Raw genomic sequence first — 22,374 nt, 5'->3', positions numbered from 1 at the left:
CTACATCTACATGCCATTTCCATGATATGTAATAATGTAAAGGATTGCTAATTTGGGAAATCTGCATTGTATTGACCCTTCTGTATGGAGTAGCTTAGAAGCACTTTTATTTTGGTACGAACTTAATGCGCAATGGTGATTGCATAAAGCGCGTCCCATTTCCGCTGTCGGCAGGTGTGTGCGCTTTGTGGCGTTCTCGCTCAATTGGACTTCTGCCTCTCACTGAAAAAGGGTTATAAGGTAAATTAATTTGTACATCTGTGTTACGCGAATTGCAATGTAATGGTTTCGTAATTGGTTTATGTAGTGTTTGTTTTTGTTTTGTTTTTGTGTCGTAGTTCTTACGGTGTCTGCTTGAATGTCAACGGATTAAACATTTTTGGAAACATCAGTCAAGGAGCACGACCATCAATTCAGTGGGTTAGCAACAGTAAGAACTTATCCAGTCGTCGTCGAAAGCGTGCTGCATTTACGACCGCCCAGCTAACACAATTACGTCATGAAGACATTACTGGACCGGACCATATTCGTTGCAGCGACGTTCCAAATAACGTTCCGGCTACGTAACTTTGTGATTCCCATATTCGTCGTTGTAGTGTTACGTTGCTAGGACGTGGCAAGTACATCCTAACGACCAAACTAGCACGTTCCCTGTATTTTTAATATTTAGCCTACTTCTCACCTTTAGTCCTGTCCAAGGATGTGTTCCTACCACTTTGAAATCAGTATATATTGATAAACTCATTTCTGCTATAAAAAATTAAATGGTAAATTCTTGTTTTATATTGTTATCGTAGATTTTTTTTGTGAATATATTCACTGCATATATGCAAACCAATACAAAATCATTAAATTCCAACAGAAAATTAGCAAAAACACAGTGCATTCATTTATTAAATCACCATTTGTTCAGTGTTATTTTCTACAAATATTAAGCCATTGCATTTTAAACATGACACCTATTATTTAACCATATAAAGTCATGAGCACAGATAATTGAACACATCAGTATGTAAAGTACATAATAATCAATTAATAATACAACTGTCATAGTTGCACTTGACAGTTGGTTTTTTCCATTGTCTCCCTCTGTCCATCTGTGTTAATTGGTTTTGCCCTCATCACCGTAATCTGGTTCACCTGTCTGTCTTCATTAGTCACCATTTATAAGTCTGTCTTTGAGTTCAGTAATGTCGGTCTTTGCTATATGTTTACGCTGCGTGTGTGGATGTTATTTCATGTTCCTGATCCGATCCGTCTGCTCCTTGGATATTATATAAAGACTTTGTTTGTTTGTCAACGTATGTCTTGTCTCGTCTATCCAGCACCTACCCGTAACAGTTAAAGACCGACCAAAACAGTTTCCCGGCGTGTTTCCCCTGCTTTTTTTTTTGTTTGTTTTTTAGATAGAAGAGGCTTTCCTTTGCCAAGGCTTTTTTTTTTTTTTTTTTTTTCCAGTGTCTTTTTTTTTTCGTCATGGATAACCCTGCCGTCCTCATCCTGCTCCTGGAGCAGGGGAACCGCTCTCTCGAGGACCACACCAGAGACTTTATGCGACTCGTCCCATTCACGCACTACCCGGACAGCTGCCTGTGCAAATTTTTCCGTACAGTCAAGTCAAGTCACCTTTATTTATATAGCGCTTGTAACAATACAGATTGTGTCAAAGCAACTGCACAGTATTTAATAAGAACAATAGTGTGTAAGTAACGCATTATTGTAGATAATCAATTTTCAGTTAAAGGCAGTTCATCAATGAATTCAGTGATATCATCGTCAGTTCAGTTCAAATAGTATACGATATCGCTGGAAAGCGTCCCCAACTAAGCAAGCCAGAGGCGACAGCGGCAAGGAACCAAAACTCCACAGGTGACAGAAATGGAGAAAAAAAACCTTGGGTGAAACCAGGCTCAGTCGGGGGACCAGTTCTCCTCTGGCCAGACCAAACCAGCAGTTTGTACCAATGTCCGATTGTAGAGAACTCATCAGGTTCCTGTGGTGTAGCACCGATGGCTGTCTAGGTTGGCGAGGTCTTTAGTGATGATCTGTCTCTGGAGCTCATCTGGTTGACATTCAGGGCTATTGAAGTCATCTCCAGGTGGTGATCCATGATCTAAGCTGGGTGCGGACTGGATCCGGGGGACTGCAGTGACCATCTAATCCGGATACAGGCTGGGTCTGGTGGCTACGGTGATCTCGGAATAAGAATGAAACAGACTAATATTAGCGTAGATGCCATTCTTTTTACGATGCAACGAGTGCATCAGGTGTTATGGAAGGTGTTTTCGGTTCCGGCTGACCTAATTAATGCAGCCTAACAATCCTTTGAATTATAGGAATGTGTTAATGTTTTAAGTGTAAGCCAGGTTAAAGAGATGTGTCTTTAATCTAGATTTAAACTGACAGAGTGTGTCTGCCTCCCGAACAGTGTTAGGTAGATTGTTCCAGAGTTTAGGCGCTAGATAAGAAAATGATCTGCCGCCCGCAGTTGATTTTGATATTCTAGGTATTATCAAATTGCCAGAATTTTGAGAACGCAGCGGACGTGAGGGACTATAATGCGATAGAAGCTCGCTCAAGTACTGAGGAGCTAAACCATTGAGGGCTTTATAAGTAATTAGCTAGATTTTAAAATCTATACAATGTTTTATAGGGAGCCAGTGCAGTGCTGACAGAACCGGGCTAATATGCTCATACTTTCTAGTTCTAGTCAGAACTCTAGCTGCTGCATTTTGGACCAGCTGGAGTTTGTTTATTAAGCGTGCAGAACAACCACCCAATAAAGCATTACAATAATCTATCCTTGAGGTCATGAACGCATGAATTAATGTTTCAGCATTTGACATTGATAGCATAGGTCGTAATTTCGATATATTTTTAAGATGGAAAAATGCGGTTTTGCAAATGCTAGAAATGTGGCTTTCAAAAGAGAGATTGCTATTGAATAGGACGCCTAGGTTCCTAACTGATGACGACGAATTTACAGAGCAGCCATCTAGTATTAGACTGTGTTTTAGGTCATTACTTGTGGAGGTTTTAGGTGCAATAATTAACACCTCTGTTTATTTTCAGGATTTAACAGTAAGAAGTTATTCACCATCCAGTTTTTAATATTAGCTATGCATTCTGTTAGTTTTTCGAATTGATATGTTTTGCTGGGCTGCAAAGAAATATAGAGCTGAGTATCATCAGCGTAACAATGAAAGCTAACACCATGTTTCCTGATGATATCTCCCAAGGGTAACATGTAAAAAGTAATGGCCCTAGTACTGAGCCTTGAGGTACTCCATACTGCACTTGCGATCTAAATGATACCTCTTCATTTATTGCCACAAACTGATGACGGTCAGATAAGTACGATTCGAACCAAGCCAGTGCACTACCATTAATGCCTACATAATTTTCAAGTCTATTTAAAAGAATGTTGTGGTCAATAGTATCAAACGCAGCACTAAGATCCAGTAGCACTAATAGAGAGATGCAACCACGATCGGTATCTATGATATGGTCTAAAACCTGACTGGAAATCCTCACAGATACCATTCTCTAAGAAGGAGCATAACTGTGAGGACACTACCTTTTCTAGTATCTTTGACAGAAAAGGGAGATTCGAAATTGGTCTGTAGTTAATTAATTCATTGGGGTCAAGTTGTGTTTTTTTAATGAGTGGCTTAATAACAGCCAGTTTGAAGGTTTTGGGGACATATCCTAATGATAGTGACGAATTAATAATATTCAGAAAAGGATCTATGACTTCTGGAAGTACCTCCTTTAGTAGCTTAGATGGAATAGGGTCTAAACTGCATGTTGTAGGTTTAGATGATTTAACAAGTTTATACAATTCCTCCTCTCCTATAATAGAGAATGAGTGGAATTGTTCCTCAGGAGATCTACAACGCATTATCTGATGCGATACTGTAGCAGGCGGCTGTATGGTTACAATTTTGTCTCTAATAGTGTCTATCTTGGAGGTAAAGTACTTCATAAAGTCATTACTGCTGTGCTGTTGGGAAATGTCTGCACCAGTTTCTGCTATATTTTTCCTAAATTTAACCACAGCATTGAACAAATACCTAGGGTTATGTTTGTTTTCTTCTAAGAGAGACTAAAAGTAATCCGATCTGGCAGTTTTTAATGCTTTTCTATAAGATAAGTTGCATTCACGCCAAGCAGTACGAAAAACCTCTAGTTTTGTTTTCCTCCAGCTGCGTTCCATTTTTCATGCTTTTCTCTTTAGGGCGCAAGTGTGATCGTTATACCACGGTTTTACACTGTTTTTCTTCATCTTTTTTAAGCGCACTGGAGCAACTGTATCTAAAGTGCTAGAAAAGAGAGTTTCTATTACATCATCAAGTTTTTCTGAGCTATTGGATATGCTGAGGAATTCAGATAAGTCAGGAAGATTACTTACAAAGCAGTCTTTTGTAGTAGAAGTGATGGTTCTACCGTACTTGTAGCAAGGAGTTGAATTTACAGTTTTAGCTATCTGGAGTATACAAGAGACTAGATAATGATCTGAGATATCAGATAATGATCTGAGAATTTCAACGCCATTAACATCAATTCCATGTGACAGTATTAAATCTAGAGTATGATTTCGGCAATGAGTAGGACCCCAATAGAGTTCAAAATATCTATAAATGCTGTTCCTAATGTATCTTTTTTATTATCAACATGGATGGTAAAATCACCCACTATTAAGACTTTATCTGCAGCCAACACCAACTCGGATAGAAAATCAGCAAATTCTTTAATAAAGTCTGTATGGTGCCCTGGTGGCCTGTAAACGGTAGCTAGTACAAACGTCACAGCAGATTTATCATTAGCACTTGTTTCTCTGGATAATGCTATATGAAGCACCATTACTTCAAACGAGTTATAATTGAAGCCCTTTCTCTGAGAGGTTCATGTTTATAACAGTAATCTTGGGGGGTGGACTCGTTTAAAATAATGTAATCGTCTGGTTTTAGCCAGGTTTCTGTCAAACAGAGCACATCTAGCTTATGATCAGTGATCATATCATTTACAAAAAGTGCTTTCGTAGAAAGGGACCTGATATTCAATAAGCCAAGCTTTATCAATTATGAGGGAAGACAACTTTATGCGGAATAAGAGCTCGATCTTTTGACAGCAACAAGTGTTTACTATAAGTAAAATTTGACAGAACTTTGGTCTTCCCTGGTCTCTGTTGAGGTAAATAAAACCACGTTAAGTTGTTTTCTTATAATGGGCTTCTATGGGGGAGAAAACGCTTAACCTGATATTATTCACTTTATCTGTGGAATAAGGGTTCGTTCTTTTAATTGTAGTTAGTGTTTGTTAGAAGTAAGGTTTGACAGAAATTTTGGGTTTCTCGGTTGTTTTTTGCGTACGTTAAGCCACGTTAAGCGTTTTTCACGTTAAGCGTTTTAGAACATCCCTTCGTTGGGGACCATGGGGCTCAAAGCCATCAAGTCGCACATGAAAGAAGAAAGTACCAAGGGTACGTTGCAGCAGCTAGTCATAGCGGGTCCAGGTTAATCCCTGCATTGTTTGCAGCTCGACCTAACAATGTTACTAGTTCAGACGCCACCTCACAGTCGGCTATAACAAGTTTCATTTCACCGCCAGACACCCAAAAGGTACTGTGGGTTCTCCATACTGTGACGAGGCACAATTCATTTAAATCTAACGAGGACATACGTGACATCTTTGCTGCAATGTTCCCCGATTCCAGAACTTATCACTAAATCTAATTCCATGAGAAAAAGATGCAAGGAAAAGAGAAGGGAGTTGGTGGACCTAGACTAGAAATTGAGAAGAGAGCAGCAGAGCTACTCCACATGTCTTGAGGAGAATTTGGGATGTTACAAAACAAAGGGTTTCTCTCATTAAAAGTCATGTAATAACATTTGTGTTTACTAACAGTTATGTAGATTAGTTGTCAACTTTTTGGCTTGTGAAAGGCTATTTTGAGGACTTTCGTTATTGAGCTCATTTTCAGTATTCTATTCTATATGGTTCCTTCATACAAGGCATTGTGTTGTTTAGTGTAATCCAATTTATCTATGTTACGTTGGCTCTGTTCTACATCACAAAGGAACAAACAAAAAAAAAAAAGAAAAGAAAAAGGTCTCAAAGCTGGCATGGAACCAGTAGCCAGACAACAATTAATTAAGATCACAATACTATGACCCACAACATTAAAAACCTGTTTCAAAAAGCGAGCCGGAATAATATCTTGAGGACTAGCGGAAGGCCTCAGGTGTTTAACAACCTCTGTCAAGGACGTAACGGAAACAGGCTCAAAATGGTGAAAGACAGCAGGGCATGTCACCAGAGGAACTAAAAGGTTATGATCAGATGGCTGAATCGAAGATCTAATATCGGAAATCTTATCCGAAAAATATAAACGAAAGTTTTCACAGGTTTGTATTGAAACATCAGAACCCAAGCCAGAAACAGACGGATTAATAACAGCATTCAGTATAGATAATAAAAATCTAGAATTACCACAATTCTTTTCAATAAGACCAGAAAAATAATTGATCCTTGCCATTTTGACCGTTTTCTAATAATTTAACAACCGGTTCTTAAAAATCTCATAAGAAACTTGGAGTTTATCTTTCTTCCACTTTCGCTCAGCACGTCTACACAACCGGCGAGCAGCACGAGTGGAATCATTTAACCAAGGTTCTGATTTTGGTTTCAGACATCTAGTCTTCAGAGGGGCAATAGAGTATAGAGCATTATATATAAAATATTTGAACATACAGGAGTAAACAAAGACAATAACTCACCTGCACACAAATCCGAAGGAGAACAGTCATGATACGAGTTTGAAAAGGTAGCCTCATACATGGTACAGAAATCATTTGTAGTTTCAGAATTCAAAGGAAGACACCTGCGAGTAGACACACATGGTTTCCCTACAGAGCATGAACGAGAAATATTAAAAACAACAGCTTTATGATCAGAAAACCCAGGCTCAAACAGTTAAACCATACTATAAAATAAGATCCAAAGTATGTCCTAATTTATGAGTCGGGCCTGTCACAGACTGAACAAGATTAAACGAATCAATAAGATTTAAAAACTCTCTCACCAGTCCATTTTAGGGACAACAAATGTGAATATTAAAATCCCCCAGTATCACAAATCTGTCGAACTTCAACATAATTTCTCCTAAAAATCCAGTGAACTCAGAAACAAAGTTCTTATTTACTTTAGGTGGTCTATATACCAACACAAACAACACTGGATTTCGTGAATCAATTTGCATCAACTGTACTTCAAAACTTGAAAAAGTATCAGTCTTAATGCTGCGACAGCAAAATTTCTTCTTAAAAACTGATGCCAAACCTCCACCACAACCAGTAGTACGAAGTGTTCTTAAAAAAATCACAGTTCGTAGGTACCAGCTCTGTAACTGCCTTCTCGACCAAATGGTTGAGCACATTTTATTAAGAGGAGTACCTAACTTAACTTAAGCTGATTGAGCCATCTCTACCATCTGGTTGAGCTACGTTATGCCAAAAAAATTCCACTAGATGTCATTATGCCAATCAGTAGTACTTGGGACAACACTTCTTCTCTCATGGATGTCAGAATCAAAGAAATCACTCCTGCCATGTGAACTGTTTTTGGTGAAATTTTTGCAAGCTAAGCATTTTTTTTTTTTTTTGACATATTACACTGTAGGAGCCCTAACTTTATAAAATTATGTTGCTTGTTGCAAAAAAAAACTTCAGTATGTTTTCAATAATTTTTCAAAAATGTGCTCAACCAAACGGTTGATTTGTCACTTTATGGTTAAGGTAGAAATGCTAAGCTAATGTTTTCAAATCATCCATTTCTGCAGTCAGAATGGACTATTTGCTGACGAATATAAACTTCTGATCATTCATAGTTATGAATATGACACAGCTATTGTTATTTCCTCATGAATATACTTAGATCATTTCTTAAGTATGTCTTTTTTTTGCCACTTTTAGATATTTTTTAAGTAAATATAATGAAATCATAGAATTAATGTTTGAGAAACATAATGATCAGTTGCCGATACTTCTTAAATGACAAATACTGGTGTATTAACATTACAATTTTAAGATTGTTATTTATTTGTTTGTTGTTTTGTTTGTTTGTTTTGTTTTGTTTTTTTAAAACAGTTTCTATGGTAAAAGAATGCGCACTCTCACTGTCAAGAGATATTGCTGAAAAGTTTTACAATCACTAGTTCCCCTTCAGTGGATTCACTACGACGTTACATGGGAATCGCTTTCGAGTCCAATTGTCTCTGAGCCTTATTCAAAAGGCCAAATGAAAATTGGCGAGTGGCATTTGCATGCCAAGCCACGTCCCGTACATACAGGTATATAAGATGGCGGCATGTAGCCAGTCAGTCCGATATTTGCTTCAGAGCCGTTCTGCTCGAGCCTTCCAATCTCTGATTGAAATTTAACTTCTCCGCTCTAAGTAATAAGCTCCGAAATAAGCTCTTCTCCGCTGACGTGCTGCCATCTGAAAGAGTTGATTCCAACTAAAAGAGTGTTTTGGCAGCTGTCAGCGGTATCCTGCGGGCGGCCGTTTTCACGGCCATCAAGAAGCCTCCTGCGCTCCAGCGAGCGAGCCCCCCTGAGTGCACAGAAGTGCCGCGGTTCCTCCCTAGGCAGCATGCTGAGGCAGCGTTCACGGATGGTTCTTGCGTTCACTGCGAACGCATGACCATGATCACACTCAAGAACCGCCGTTCTTTTGCGAGACGTCTTAAGCCGTCAATGCTTTTCGGCCGCTGTGGCGAGGCACCGGGGGGACTTACGGGTTACTGTGCAGAACGTGCCGCCGGCTCCCAAAGCTCAGTGGCCGTCTGCACCTCGGCGTGGTCCCGTCGAGTGGCCGGAGCAGTATGCTTCCCCGGAATCCAGGCCGAACATATCCTCTGGCGCTCCACCAGAGGAAGAGATGTCTGTCGCTGCGTGAGGGTGAGGGTGAGGGTGAGTCTGATGGTGAAGCGGACATCTCGGCTGGCCAGCACCCCCCTGTGGTTGCTGCCCCGTCTGACATGGACGCTGAACTATTGGCTATGGTCCTCCGAGCCGCCAGGGGGATCGGGCTGGAGGTGGCTTGGCGACTGGTTCCTGAGGGGGGCGTCTGCGGTTCCACCGCGCCCTCCCCCCGTTCCATTCTTTCCGGAGGTGCATGAGGAGCTGATTAAAACTTGGCAGGCGCCTTTTTCATCTCGCCTTCGCCCCAGCTCCTCCTCCCTCGCCACCCTCGATGGTGGGGCAGCCCGGGAATATGAGTCGGTTCCCCAGGTCGAGAGCGCTATCGCGGTGCATTTATCTCACAGGCCGCGTGTATCGTGCTGCTGGACAGGCTGCCTCCGCCCTTCATGCCATGGCCACCTTACAGGTCTACCAAGCGCTGAAACAGCTGCACGAGGGTGGTCCTGATCAAGACATGATGCAGCAACTCCGTGCCGCCACCAACTTTGCCCTTCGGGCGACGAAGGTCACAGCGCGGTCTCTTGGTCAGGTGATGTCCACAGCCGTGGTCCAGGAGTGACACTTATGGCTTGATCTAGTTTAGATGGCAGACGCCAAAAAAGGTCGCTTTCTCGACGCTCCCATCTCCCAGAGCGGCCTATTCGGCGACACTGTCGAGGATTTTGCCCAGCAATTCATGGCAGTCCAGAAGCAGACAGAGGCCATCAAACATATCCTGCCCCGCCGCGAAGCTACCATCCCGCCACCGGTGGCCCCGCCTCCGCCTGCCCGTCGCCGAGAGCGCCCCCCTGCGGCTACTAAAACAACTCCAGCTCCTACCCCCGCCGCCAGCCTCTCAGTGACCAGCCAAAACTTCTCACAAGAAATCTGCGAAATGTCCCTGATGCAGGCAACCCAGAGGTGGTGGAGATTGCTCTTCGGGGGACAGTGACATCTTCTCCCCCACTCCCGGTGGAGGGCCAGGAGCTTCTGTGTTTTCTAATATCACATTTTCACAGAAAGAGCAAATTTCCTCACCTCAGGGGCCTCGGCTCGGCTATGCAATTCAGTTCACCAGGCTTCCTCCCAGGTACAGAGGTGTCCATTTCACTACTGTCCGTTTGGACACGCATGCCGCTGTCCTGCCCTACTGGCAAAGGACGCAATCGAGCCAGTCCCTCCAGCCGAGATGAAGTCAGGGTTCTACAGTCCTTACTTCATCGTGCCCAAAAAGAGCGGTGGGTTAAGACCCATCCTGGATCTCAGGGCTCTGAATCAGTCCCTACGTAGGCTGACGCTGCGTCAGAAGCACGTGCTTGTTCGCACCGACAGCACTGTGACCGTGGCATATATAAATCACCAGGGTCGGCCTTCGCTCATCTCGCATTTCACAAGTCGTCCACCGTCTGCTCCTCTGGAGTCAAACGTGGCTGAAATCGCTACGTGCCGTTCACATTCCAGTGGAACTCAACCGTGCAGCGGATCATCTCTCACGGCAGTCCACCCTCCCTGGAGAATGGCGACTCCACCCCGAGACGGTTCAACTATTTTGGAGCCATTTCAGCGAGGCCCAGATAGATCTGTTTGCCTCCCCCGAATCCTCCCATTGCCAGTTGTTTTACTCCCTCAGCAAGGCTCCCCTCGGCAGGGACACACTGGCACACAGCTGGCCTCTGGGGCCCAAGTACGCCTTTCCCCCAGTGAGCCTCCTTGCACAGACTCTGTGCAAGATCAGGGAGGATGAGGAGAAGGTCTTGCTGGTTGCGCCATATTGGCCCACCCGGACCTGGTTCCCAGAACTCATTTCCCTCGCGGCAGCCCCTCCCTGGAAGATCCCCTTGAGGAAAGACCTTCTTTCTCAGGGGTTGGGCAAAATTTGATACCTGCGCCCCGACCTGTGGAACCTGCATGTCTGGCTCCTGGACGGGACGCGTCAGACCTCGCCGGCCTTTCCCAGGCCGTGACAGACACCATCACTCAGTCCCGAGCCCCCTCTACGAGGCAGGCTTATGCTCTGAGGTGGGGTCTGTTCGTTGACTGGTGCTCCTCTCGAGGTGAAGACCCACAGAGATGCACGATTGCAGTAGTGCTTTCCTTCCTGCAAGAGAAGTTGGAACGCAGGCTTTCCCCTTCGACTCTCAAAGTGTACGTTGCTGCTATTGCAACATATCACGATGCAGTGGTGAGGTTCCTTAGAGGTGCCAGGAGACTTAATCCTCCCAAATCACACCTCATACCCTCCATGGCCTACGGGAAGCCCCATTCGAGCCACTTGCGTCAGTTGAGCTGAAATTTCTGTCTCTTATGACAGCGTTCCTGACTGCTCTGGCCTCCATCAAGAGGGTAGGGGACCTACAAGCGTTCTCTGGCAACGAAATGTGCCTTGAGTTCGGGCCCGGAGATTCTCACGTCATCTTGAGATCCCCGGCCCGGTTATGTGCCCAAGGTCCCCACCACGCCCTTCCGCGATCAGGTGGTGAACCTGCAAGCTCTGCCCCCAGAGGAGGCAGACCCAGCTTCTGCGCTGCTCTGCCCTGTTCGTGCTCTGCGTATTTACGTAGACCGTACTCAGCACTTCAGACGCACCGAGCAGCTCTTTGTCTGCTTCGGAGGTCAGCAGAAAGCGAATGCTGTCTCCAAACAGAGGTTGGCCCATAGGGGAGCCATGCCCCTTAGGTGTTCATGCCTCATCCTGTTGGCTCATGGCGCCTCACTAGCAGACATCTGTAGAGCTGCGGGCTGGGCGACACCTAATACCTTCGCTAAGTTTTAATACCTTCATGTAGAGGCCGTATCCTCCCGTGTCTTAACTTAAGACTTCAGGTGAACGGGAGGATGGCTGGTGTCGGCTTGCTGCGCCATTCCCACGTGGATCCATGCGCCATTTCCCAGAATGTTCCCTCCGGTGAACCCTGGGTCCTCCGTGCCCCGCAGTCAGGGCTAGATGCGGAGTAGTCCCTGACTGTGATCCTCCCTGGGTCTCCTTCGCCCTGCAGGTTGTGGCTTATTTTTTATTTATTCTAGCGGAGGAGACCGCTGTTTCCCTCGTGTATCCCTAAAAGCCTTTATGGATATATTGAATTATTCTTATTTCCACATGTGAAGATCTTATGTGCTCCGCCCCCCCCCCCCAAACCCATGCTTCAGTACATCTGGCATCCTTGCGGAGCCCCCTTTACTGGCCCCCAGGGCGTTGGGAAGGTTACGTTTAGTCTTCATCTGCTTCATCTTCAAGGAACGAGGGCTACCTTCGTAACCTAGATGTTTTTTATATTGTTTGAAGGATTGTTTCTAATGTTGGTTTACACTACACAACATTGCTGGTTTACAAAGAAATGTTAATTTATCTAGAAATAAAAATTCTGTTGCACTGCCACACTTGCCGGCGTGTTTCTTAAAACATAAAAGCCTAAAATGCCATTATATTATTATCTTTTGCTGTTTTTTATTTTATTATTATTATTACTTTTTTATGCAGAAAGAATGTAATGTATTATGTTTTGTAACTTTTAGTTATTTGAGGTTTTTTTTGTTTATTATTAAAAACAAGAAAAGTCAAGTCAAGTCACCTTTATTTATATAGCGCTTGTAACAATACAGATTGTGTCAAAGAAACTGCACAGTATTTAAACAGAACGATAGTGTGTAAGTAACGTATAATTGAAGATAATAAATTTTCAATTAAAGGCATTTCATCAATGAATTCAGTGGTATCATCGTCAGTTCAGTTCAAATAGTATACGATATCGCTGGAAACATAATTTCCGTGATAAAATGAAAACCTGAAATATTTGATGGCATACTTCAATAAATAAAGAAGATTCAATATACAAAAATATTTTTTTGAATATAATTTGACATAAATTGGTGTTATAGTTCATATTTTCAGATTTCCATAGTCTAAGTATGAATCCCAGTACTATTACCATGAAGTGACATATCGACCGTTTGGTAGAGGTCAATATTTAAAAAATGATGGGATTTATTGAAAAAAAAAAAAAAAACATTGAGTGTGGTTATTAGTGACATAAAGAGATAAAAAATGCAAACAAATTTTTTTTCCATTGCCTTTTTCTTGGTGGGGCAGTTAAAGGTTTAAATCTCCAACGTTAATCCAAGTCTCAGTTAAGAACAAAAAATCCAGACATTGCAAGGTGAAGAAATCATTCAATACAAAAGTCTTATTTGTTACCGATCTTGAGTTTACCAATGCCATTTTAACCCGAACCGATTCATACATTTGCTGCGATACCTGACACAGTGGAAGAAGATTCGTTGAAACCACACCTCTTCCATGGACATGAGGCAAGAATACCCAAGAAGGAGCCGAGCCGAGAGCAGGTAGAACAGGCCGGATCCAAAATAATCTGCCAATGGGGTAAGAAAAATAATCTAGTTGTATGCTTGAAATAAGATTTTACTCCATTGGCAGATTGTTTTGCTTGTTTTAAGCAAAAACTCACTTAACTATGACTTGTTTTTACAAAAAACAAGACAATAATTTGTACTCACTGATTCAAAATTTTTTAGATATTTTGGCTGGAAACAAGACAAAAAATCTAAGTAAGAAAAGCATTTTTTGCAGTGTATGATCTGTGCGTCCGGTCTTAAAGTGACAGCAGCGTAAACCTATTATTACATTTGCCTGTTATATCTCACAGTTCAGATTTTTGTTTATATGTTGTATTTCAGACTTTATAACTTTATAAAAAGTCTATTTAACTCAAAAGTAGTGAGTTTGTCAATTCTGAGGGGAAAAATACAGAAGTGTGGGATATAAAACTCATGATTGTGAGCTGAGGGTAAAGGGAGAATTTTCAGATTCTAAAAGCTGTTTCTCTCAGAAATAGGCCACAATACATAAGCTATAACTTCTGTTACATGACTTTACGTTTTCTGAGCAGGACAGTAATTATGAGACGGTGTCAAATCAAAAATCCAAATGCCAATATGCAATAGAGGTTTAGTTTTGTTAGATTTAAATTGTCATTGCCTTATTCTAGCTGTAAAGGTTAAAACAAGGATAAGAATCTGACAAACAGTAGTGTTTAGTTGGACTCGGACTCGAATTGGACTCAACTTAAATTCTAACTCACAGTCAATGATTGGTGGATTATTTTATGTTTATGGCATCTGCACATATCATAGGTGTAGCATCAAAGTTGTGTGCATCTCTGATATGTCTTCTCAAGTTTTTTGGTGCACTTAGGAGAGCTGTGCAGTATAGACAACCAAACTTCTGTGAGTCACCAGTCACATTATCAGCCTGTGTTTCTCACATTCATGTCTGCTCTGCAAAAACAAAGAGCACTGAATGTACAAAATGACGTACTGAAACTACAGCTGCCCTTACAGACGGCACATTTCTAGGAGGTGGTTCTGTAGAAGTGTGCAAGGTATTTGGAGCTGAGGTATGGGGTACACATGGAAATTGACTAAAAAAAACAACCAATAAACACAGAAATATAATACTTTTAATGCTACAATCACTGCAGAAGCATAGTAATCCTCCTGAGAGAGTTTTTGTGGTAGCTGTTGAATTGCTATATAAAGACTTTAATTAAATATATTAATATAAACAACTGACACGTGCCTTGCCTTTTCTCCGATGCAATCTCTGTAGAAGATATAGTGAAAATAGGACACACATTTCCACGTGTCCCTTATTTAACACCTTGTTCCAGATCAGCAGCTTGTTATTTGAGAGCTCCGTAAACTGAACTGAGTCAGATAATGGGCTCTCACACTGCATGATGTTTTTCTAGTGAAATCTCAGGATCCTCGCTTCCTTCAGCCGGTTGTCGAGTACTTTTCGAGTACGTCAAATACAGGAAAGCTAGTCAAAAAAACAGCGAAAACTACAATGGATAATTGTGTTGATGTTTGTTTGCTTTATATAGATGTAGCCTACATATTTGTTTACTTCACCTACATTGTAAATAACATCTAAATAAATTAAAGTATAATTTCAAAGACGTGAGGATAGCACTTCTACAGTGCCCCCCACTAATATTGACACCCTTGGTAAATATGAGCAAAATGGATGTGAAAATAAATCTGCATAATTTATAATTTTGATCATTCAAAAAATTCACAAAAATCTAACCTGTCATTGAAGTAAATCTCATTATGAAATAAATGTTTTTCTCTAGTTCACGTTGGCCACTATTATTGGCACCATATTATAGCAACGTCATTTTCCCAAGATAAACACTCTGAGTTTTCTCCAACAATGTCTAATGAGTTTGGAGAACACCTGACCAGAGATCAAAGACCATTCCTTCAAACAGAATCTCTCTCGATTCTCCAGAATCTCTTTGTTGGTGCTTCTTCTCTTCAGTTTCTACAGGGTTCAGGAACTGGGACGGCCATGGTAGAAGCTTCATTCTGTCCTCAGTGACACATTTTTATATTGATTTTGATGTTTGTTTTGGATCATAGTCCTCCTGGAAGATGCAACCATGGCCTATTATAAGATTTCTAAGGGGTCGCTCACATGTCGCGCCTAAAACATGTGGAAAACGCCAGGCGCACCGCTTAGTCTTTATTTCCAGAAATGCTCTGTAGTTTGCACTCCAGTGGTGTCTGCCGTTGCTAAGCAACCATGAATTAAAAATCGCTTGCAGTAGCTCTGTGATTAAATTTATTTAAAAATGTTTATTCCTGTTTCTCCAACTTCGCTGTGCTTTCAATGTTATTAAGGGAAAGGATAAAGGTGATTGGTTGGTTCATGCATTCTGAGAAGTTGAGATGTTTTTATCTCGATGTGGCATGTTTGCTCCTGGAAAAAACGTTGGGGTACTCGAACTTTGACTCAGATTCTTGTTACGGACTTGGGTGAATTTGGACTCGAACTTGGACTCTTTGGACTTGGAAAATGTCCCGAGTACAGTCAAGTCCACCTCATGTGTAACACAAATAAAATGATTAAAAATAAATAAATTAATTAATTAATTAAATTTAGATAAGAAATTAACAAACTTCTGCCTGGCTGCAAGCATTTATTCTCGGCATCACGCCAGCAGGCAGCAGTAGCATGAAACGCAGTGGTTCTCAACCTTTTTTGGGCCAGCGCCCCTAACCATTATCCATGTCCATTACCACGCCCCTCAACACACCCCCGCTGCAAAAAAGAGCTAAATGTCTTGCTTAAAGGGATAGTTCACCCAAAAATGAAAATTTGATGTTTATCTGCTTACCCCCAATGCATCCAAGATGTAGGTGACTTGTTTTCCTCAGAAAAACACAAACGAAGATTTTTAATGAAAACCGGTGCAGTCTGCCAGCCTTATCATAGACGTGAATGGGCACCAAACCTTTAAAAGTAAACAAAAACATGCACAGACAAATCCAAATTACACTCTGCGGCTCGTGACGATACATTGATGTCTTAAGCCACGAAACGATCAGTTTTTGCGAGAAACTGAACAGTATTTATATCATTTTTTACCTTTGATACACAGCCACGTCCATCTGTCATGAGCACGAGTTTGGCATCAGTCACGTCACATGAGCACGTCCTTCTGGCTTTTTCCAGAATTACTTAAGTAGGGATCTATTGCTTTCTTTGTCAGGGTCAGGGTCTGTTGCAATGTACGTTAACAAAATAACAAGCGATCACCAGGAGATTGCTGGCTGTTTTCTCTGCACAAGTTTCTGTAGCGTAATGGCTTTGACGTTCGCCTCACACGCGAAGGGTCACCAGTTCGATACTGTGCTGAAACAGCTATATTACACTCTGCGGCTCGTGACGATACATTGATGTCTTAAGACACGAAACGATCAGTTTTTGCGAGAAACTGAACAGTATTTATATCATTTTTTACCTTTGATACACAGCCACGTCCATCTGTCATGTGCACGAGTTTGGCATCAGTCACGTCACATGAGCACGCCCTTCTGGCTTTTTCCAGAATTACTTAAGTAGGGATCTATTGCTTTCTTTGTCAGGGTCTGTTGCAATGTACGTTAACAAAATAACAAGCGATCACCAGGAGATTGCTGGCTGTCTTCTCTGCACAAGTTTCTGTAGTGTAGTGGTCATCACGTTCGCCTAACACGCGAAAGGTCCTCGGTTCGAAACCGAGCAGAAACAATGTTTCTCTTTTGTGGGAAAACATGAACTAATTGCGACGTCAGAGGACCGATTTAGTTATCTCTTCTTTTATCCGCTCTTCAGCAAGCGATCACGAGGAGATTGCTGGCTGTTCCTTGTGCAGGTTTCCATAGTGTAGTGGTTATCACGTTCGCCTCACACGCGAAAGGTCCCCAGTTCGAAACTGGGTGGAAACAGCAGTTGGCTTTTTCCAGAATTACTTAAGTAGGGATCTATTGCTTTCTTTGTCAGGGTCAGGATCTGTTTGCAATGTATGTTAACAAAATAACAAGCCATCACCAGTAGATTGCTGGCTGTCTTCTCTGCACAAGTTTCTGTAGCGTAATGGTTTTGACTTTCGCCTCACACGCGAAAGGTCACCAGTTCGAAACTGGGTGGAAACAACGGTTGGCTTTTTCCAGAATTACTTAAGTAGGGATCTATTGCTTTCTTTGTCAGGGTCTGTTGCAATGTACGTTAACAAAATAACAAGCGATCACCAGGAGATTGCTGGCTGTCTTCTCTGCACAAGTTTCTGTAGTGTAGTGGTCATCACGTTCGCCTAACACGCGAAAGGTCCTCGGTTCGAAACCGAGCAGAAACAATGTTTCTCTTTTGTGGGAAAACATGAACTGATTGCGACGTCAGAGGAGGGATTTAGTTATCTCTTCTTTTATCCGCTCTTCAGCAAGTGATCACGAGGAGATTGCTGGCTGTCCCTTGTGCAGGTTTCCATAGTGTAGTGGTTATCATGTTCGCCTTACACGCGAAAGGTCCCCAGTTCGAAACTGGGTGGAAACAGCAGATGGCTTTTTCCAGAATTACTTAAGTAGGGATCTATTGCTTTCTTTGTCAGGGTCAGGGTCTGTTTGCAATGTACGTTAACAAAATAACAAGCGATCACCAGGAGATTGCTGGCTGTCTTCTCTGCACAAGTTTCTGTAGCGTAATGGTTTTGACTTTCGCCTCACACGCGAAAGGTCACCAGTTCGAAACTGGGTGGAAACAACGGTTGGCTTTTTCCAGAATTACTTAAGTAGGGATCTATTGCTTTCTTTGTCAGGGTCTGTTGCAATGTACGTTAACAAAATAACAAGCGATCACCAGGAGATTGCTGGCTGTCTTCTCTGCACAAGTTTCTGTAGTGTAGTGGTCATCACGTTCGCCTAACACGCGAAAGGTCCTCGGTTCGAAACCGAGCAGAAACAATGTTTCTCTTTTGTGGGAAAACATGAACTGATTGCGACGTCAGAGGAGGGATTTAGTTATCTCTTCTTTTATCCGCTCTTCAGCAAGTGATCACGAGGAGATTGCTGGCTGTTCCTTGTGCAGGTTTCCATAGTGTAGTGGTTATCACGTTCGCCTCACACGCGAAAGGTCCCCAGTTCGAAACTGGGTGGAAACAGCAGTTGGCTTTTTCCAGAATTACTTAAGTAGGGATCTATTGCTTTCTTTGTCAGGGTCAGGATCTGTTTGCAATGTATGTTAACAAAATAACAAGCCATCACCAGTAGATTGCTGGCTGTCTTCTCTGCACAAGTTTCTGTAGCGTAATGGTTTTGACTTTCGCCTCACACGCGAAAGGTCACCAGTTCGAAACTGGGTGGAAACAACGGTTGGCTTTTTCCAGAATTACTTAAGTAGGGATCTATTGCTTTCTTTGTCAGGGTCTGTTGCAATGTACGTTAACAAAATAACAAGCGATCACCAGGAGATTGCTGGCTGTCTTCTCTGCACAAGTTTCTGTAGTGTAGTGGTCATCACGTTCGCCTAACACGCGAAAGGTCCTCGGTTCGAAACCGAGCAGAAACAATGTTTCTCTTTTGTGGGAAAACATGAACTGATTGCGACGTCAGAGGAGGGATTTAGTTATCTCTTCTTTTATCCGCTCTTCAGCAAGTGATCACGAGGAGATTGCTGGCTGTCCCTTGTGCAGGTTTCCATAGTGTAGTGGTTATCATGTTCGCCTTACACGCGAAAGGTCCCCAGTTCGAAACTGGGTGGAAACAGCAGATGGCTTTTTCCAGAATTACTTAAGTAGGGATCTATTGCTTTCTTTGTCAGGGTCAGGGTCTGTTTGCAATGTACGTTAACAAAATAACAAGCGATCACCAGGAGATTGCTGGCTGTCTTCTCTGCACAAGTTTCTGTAGCGTAATGGTTTTGACTTTCGCCTCACACGCGAAAGGTCACCAGTTCGAAACTGGGTGGAAACAACGGTTGGCTTTTTCCAGAATTACTTAAGTAGGGATCTATTGCTTTCTTTGTCAGGGTCTGTTGCAATGTACGTTAACAAAATAACAAGCGATCACCAGGAGATTGCTGGCTGTCTTCTCTGCACAAGTTTCTGTAGTGTAGTGGTCATCACGTTCGCCTAACACGCGAAAGGTCCTCGGTTCGAAACCGAGCAGAAACAATGTTTCTCTTTTGTGGGAAAACATGAACTGATTGCGACGTCAGAGGAGGGATTTAGTTATCTCTTCTTTTATCCGCTCTTCAGCAAGTGATCACGAGGAGATTGCTGGCTGTCCCTTGTGCAGGTTTCCATAGTGTAGTGGTTATCATGTTCGCCTTACACGCGAAAGGTCCCCAGTTCGAAACTGGGTGGAAACAGCAGATGGCTTTTTCCAGAATTACTTAAGTAGGGATCTATTGCTTTCTTTGTCAGGGTCAGGGTCTGTTTGCAATGTACGTTAACAAAATAACAAGCGATCACCAGGAGATTGCTGGCTGTCTTCTCTGCACAAGTTTCTGTAGCGTAATGGTTTTGACTTTCGCCTCACACGCGAAAGGTCACCAGTTCGAAACTGTGCTAAAACAGCTATTGGCTTTTTCCTAAATTTCTTAAGTAGGGATCTGTTGCTTTCTTCGTTAACGCTACAAAGGCCTTCTGCCAAGAGGTGTTAAAAGAACTGTGGAGTCACATCACATCACACGCCTTACACGCGAAAGGTCCCCAGTTCGAAACTGGGTGGAAACAGCAGATGGCTTTTTCCAGAATTACTTAAGTACGGATCTATTGCTTTCTTACACGCGAAAGGTCCTCGGTTCGAAACCGAGCAGAAACAATGTTTCTGTTTTGTGGGAAAACATGAACTAATTGCGACGTCAGAGGACCGATTTAGTTATCTCTTCTTTTATCCGCTCTTCAGCAAGCGATCACGAGGAGATTGCTGGCTGTTCCTTGTGCAGGTTTCCATAGTGTAGTGGTTATCACGTTCGCCTCACACGCGAAAGGTCCCCAGTTCGAAACTGGGTGGAAACAACGGTTGGCTTTTTCCAGAATTACTTAAGTAGGGATCTATTGCTTTCTTTGTCAGGGTCTGTTTGCAATGTACGTTAACAAAATAACAAGCGATCACCAGGAGATTGCTGGCTGTCTTGTCTGCACAAGTTTCTGTAGTGTAGTGGTCATCACGTTCGCCTAACACGCGAAAGGTCCTCGGTTCGAAACCGAGCAGAAACAATGTTTCTCTATTGTGGGAAAACATGAACTGATTGCGACGTCAGAGGAGGGATTTAGTTATCTCTTCTTTTATCCGCTCTTCAGCAAGCGATCACGAGGAGATTGCTGGCTGTTCCTTGTGCAGGTTTCCATAGTGTAGTGGTTATCACGTTCGCCTCACACGCGAAAGGTCCCCAGTTCGAAACTGGGTGGAAACAGCAGTTGGCTTTTTCCAGAATTACTTAAGTAGGGATCTATTGCTTTCTTTGTCAGGGTCAGGATCTGTTTGCAATGTACGTTAACAAAATAACAAGCGCTCACCAGGAGAATGCTGGCTGTCTTCTCTGCACAAGTTTCTGTAGCGTAATGGTTTTGACTTTCGCCTCACACGCGAAAGGTCACCAGTTCGAAACTGTGCTAAAACAGCTATTGGCTTTTTCCTAAATTTCTTAAGTAGGGATCTGTTGCTTTCTTCGTTAACGCTACAAAGGCCTTCTGCCAAGAGGTGTTAAAAGAACACTGTGAAGTCACATCAAGTTTCTGTAGTGTAGTGGTCATCACGTTCGCCTTACACGCGAAAGGTCCTCGGTTCGAAACCGAGCAGAAACAATGTTTCTGTTTTGTGGGAAAACATGAACTAATTGCGACGTCAGAGGACCGATTTAGTTATCTCTTCTTTTATCCGCTCTTCAGCAAGCGATCACGAGGAGATTGCTGGCTGTTCCTTGTGCAGGTTTCCATAGTGTAGTGGTTATCACGTTCGCCTCACACGCGAAAGGTCCCCAGTTCGAAACTGGGTGGAAACAACGGTTGGCTTTTTCCAGAATTACTTAAGTAGGGATCTATTGCTTTCTTTGTCAGGGTCTGTTGCAATGTACGTTAACAAAATAACAAGCGATCACCAGGAGATTGCTGGCTGTCTTCTCTGCACAAGTTTCTGTAGTGTAGTGGTCATCACGTTCGCCTAACACGCGAAAGGTCCTCGGTTCGAAACCGAGCAGAAACAATGTTTCTCTTTTGTGGGAAAACATGAACTAATTGCGACGTCAGAGGACCGATTTAGTTATCTCTTCTTTTATCCGCTCTTCAGCAAGCGATCACGAGGAGATTGCTGGCTGTTCCTTGTGCAGGTTTCCATAGTGTAGTGGTTATCACGTTCGCCTCACACGCGAAAGGTCCCCAGTTCGAAACTGGGTGGAAACAGCAGTTGGCTTTTTCCAGAATTACTTAAGTAGGGATCTATTGCTTTCTTTGTCAGGGTCAGGATCTGTTTGCAATGTATGTTAACAAAATAACAAGCCATCACCAGTAGATTGCTGGCTGTCTTCTCTGCACAAGTTTCTGTAGCGTAATGGTTTTGACTTTCGCCTCACACGCGAAAGGTCACCAGTTCGAAACTGGGTGGAAACAACGGTTGGCTTTTTCCAGAATTACTTAAGTAGGGATCTATTGCTTTCTTTGTCAGGGTCTGTTGCAATGTACGTTAACAAAATAACAAGCGATCACCAGGAGAATGCTGGCTGTCTTCTCTGCACAAGTTTCTGTAGCGTAATGGTTTTGACTTTCGCCTCACACGCGAAAGGTCACCAGTTCGAAACTGTGCTAAAACAGCTATTGGCTTTTTCCTAAATTTCTTAAGTAGGGATCTGTTGCTTTCTTCGTTAACGCTACAAAGGCCTTCTGCCAAGAGGTGTTAAAAGAACACTGTGAAGTCACATCAAGTTTCTGTAGTGTAGTGGTCATCACGTTCGCCTTACACGCGAAAGGTCCTCGGTTCGAAACCGAGCAGAAACAATGTTTCTGTTTTGTGGGAAAACATGAACTAATTGCGACGTCAGAGGACCGATTTAGTTATCTCTTCTTTTATCCGC

The 22,374-nt window shown here is 42.6% G+C and overlaps 18 non-coding genes across 18 annotated transcripts; all 18 read left to right on the top strand.

Moving 5' to 3' along the window:
• Window positions 1-16,985: 16,985 nt before the first annotated feature.
• trnav-aac (transfer RNA valine (anticodon AAC)) lies at window positions 16,986-17,058 on the top strand. The gene has a single exon. It is a non-coding gene; the product is annotated as a tRNA-Val (tRNA).
• Window positions 17,059-17,182: 124 nt separating this feature from the next.
• Window positions 17,183-17,255, top strand: trnav-cac (transfer RNA valine (anticodon CAC)). The gene has a single exon. It is a non-coding gene; the product is annotated as a tRNA-Val (tRNA).
• Window positions 17,256-17,589: 334 nt separating this feature from the next.
• On the top strand, window positions 17,590-17,662 carry trnav-aac (transfer RNA valine (anticodon AAC)). The gene has a single exon. It is a non-coding gene; the product is annotated as a tRNA-Val (tRNA).
• A 124-nt stretch (window positions 17,663-17,786) lies between these two features.
• On the top strand, window positions 17,787-17,859 carry trnav-uac (transfer RNA valine (anticodon UAC)). Its single transcript has one exon. It is a non-coding gene; the product is annotated as a tRNA-Val (tRNA).
• A 334-nt stretch (window positions 17,860-18,193) lies between these two features.
• trnav-aac (transfer RNA valine (anticodon AAC)) lies at window positions 18,194-18,266 on the top strand. Its single transcript has one exon. It is a non-coding gene; the product is annotated as a tRNA-Val (tRNA).
• A 124-nt stretch (window positions 18,267-18,390) lies between these two features.
• trnav-cac (transfer RNA valine (anticodon CAC)) lies at window positions 18,391-18,463 on the top strand. The gene has a single exon. It is a non-coding gene; the product is annotated as a tRNA-Val (tRNA).
• Window positions 18,464-18,797: 334 nt separating this feature from the next.
• trnav-aac (transfer RNA valine (anticodon AAC)) lies at window positions 18,798-18,870 on the top strand. The gene has a single exon. It is a non-coding gene; the product is annotated as a tRNA-Val (tRNA).
• A 124-nt stretch (window positions 18,871-18,994) lies between these two features.
• trnav-uac (transfer RNA valine (anticodon UAC)) lies at window positions 18,995-19,067 on the top strand. The gene has a single exon. It is a non-coding gene; the product is annotated as a tRNA-Val (tRNA).
• A 334-nt stretch (window positions 19,068-19,401) lies between these two features.
• trnav-aac (transfer RNA valine (anticodon AAC)) lies at window positions 19,402-19,474 on the top strand. The gene has a single exon. It is a non-coding gene; the product is annotated as a tRNA-Val (tRNA).
• Window positions 19,475-19,598: 124 nt separating this feature from the next.
• trnav-uac (transfer RNA valine (anticodon UAC)) lies at window positions 19,599-19,671 on the top strand. Its single transcript has one exon. It is a non-coding gene; the product is annotated as a tRNA-Val (tRNA).
• Window positions 19,672-20,250: 579 nt separating this feature from the next.
• Window positions 20,251-20,323, top strand: trnav-cac (transfer RNA valine (anticodon CAC)). Its single transcript has one exon. It is a non-coding gene; the product is annotated as a tRNA-Val (tRNA).
• Window positions 20,324-20,451: 128 nt separating this feature from the next.
• On the top strand, window positions 20,452-20,524 carry trnav-aac (transfer RNA valine (anticodon AAC)). Its single transcript has one exon. It is a non-coding gene; the product is annotated as a tRNA-Val (tRNA).
• Window positions 20,525-20,648: 124 nt separating this feature from the next.
• Window positions 20,649-20,721, top strand: trnav-cac (transfer RNA valine (anticodon CAC)). The gene has a single exon. It is a non-coding gene; the product is annotated as a tRNA-Val (tRNA).
• Window positions 20,722-21,039: 318 nt separating this feature from the next.
• trnav-uac (transfer RNA valine (anticodon UAC)) lies at window positions 21,040-21,112 on the top strand. The gene has a single exon. It is a non-coding gene; the product is annotated as a tRNA-Val (tRNA).
• A 124-nt stretch (window positions 21,113-21,236) lies between these two features.
• Window positions 21,237-21,309, top strand: trnav-cac (transfer RNA valine (anticodon CAC)). The gene has a single exon. It is a non-coding gene; the product is annotated as a tRNA-Val (tRNA).
• Window positions 21,310-21,436: 127 nt separating this feature from the next.
• trnav-aac (transfer RNA valine (anticodon AAC)) lies at window positions 21,437-21,509 on the top strand. Its single transcript has one exon. It is a non-coding gene; the product is annotated as a tRNA-Val (tRNA).
• A 124-nt stretch (window positions 21,510-21,633) lies between these two features.
• On the top strand, window positions 21,634-21,706 carry trnav-cac (transfer RNA valine (anticodon CAC)). Its single transcript has one exon. It is a non-coding gene; the product is annotated as a tRNA-Val (tRNA).
• A 518-nt stretch (window positions 21,707-22,224) lies between these two features.
• Window positions 22,225-22,297, top strand: trnav-uac (transfer RNA valine (anticodon UAC)). The gene has a single exon. It is a non-coding gene; the product is annotated as a tRNA-Val (tRNA).
• Window positions 22,298-22,374: the final 77 nt, after the last annotated feature.

Source organism: Garra rufa, chromosome 8, assembly GCF_049309525.1.
Source record: "Garra rufa chromosome 8, GarRuf1.0, whole genome shotgun sequence".
Classification (NCBI taxonomy): domain Eukaryota; kingdom Metazoa; phylum Chordata; class Actinopteri; order Cypriniformes; family Cyprinidae; genus Garra; species Garra rufa.
Note: the sequence above shows the minus strand (reverse complement) of the source record. Positions and strands in the feature narration are given on the sequence as shown.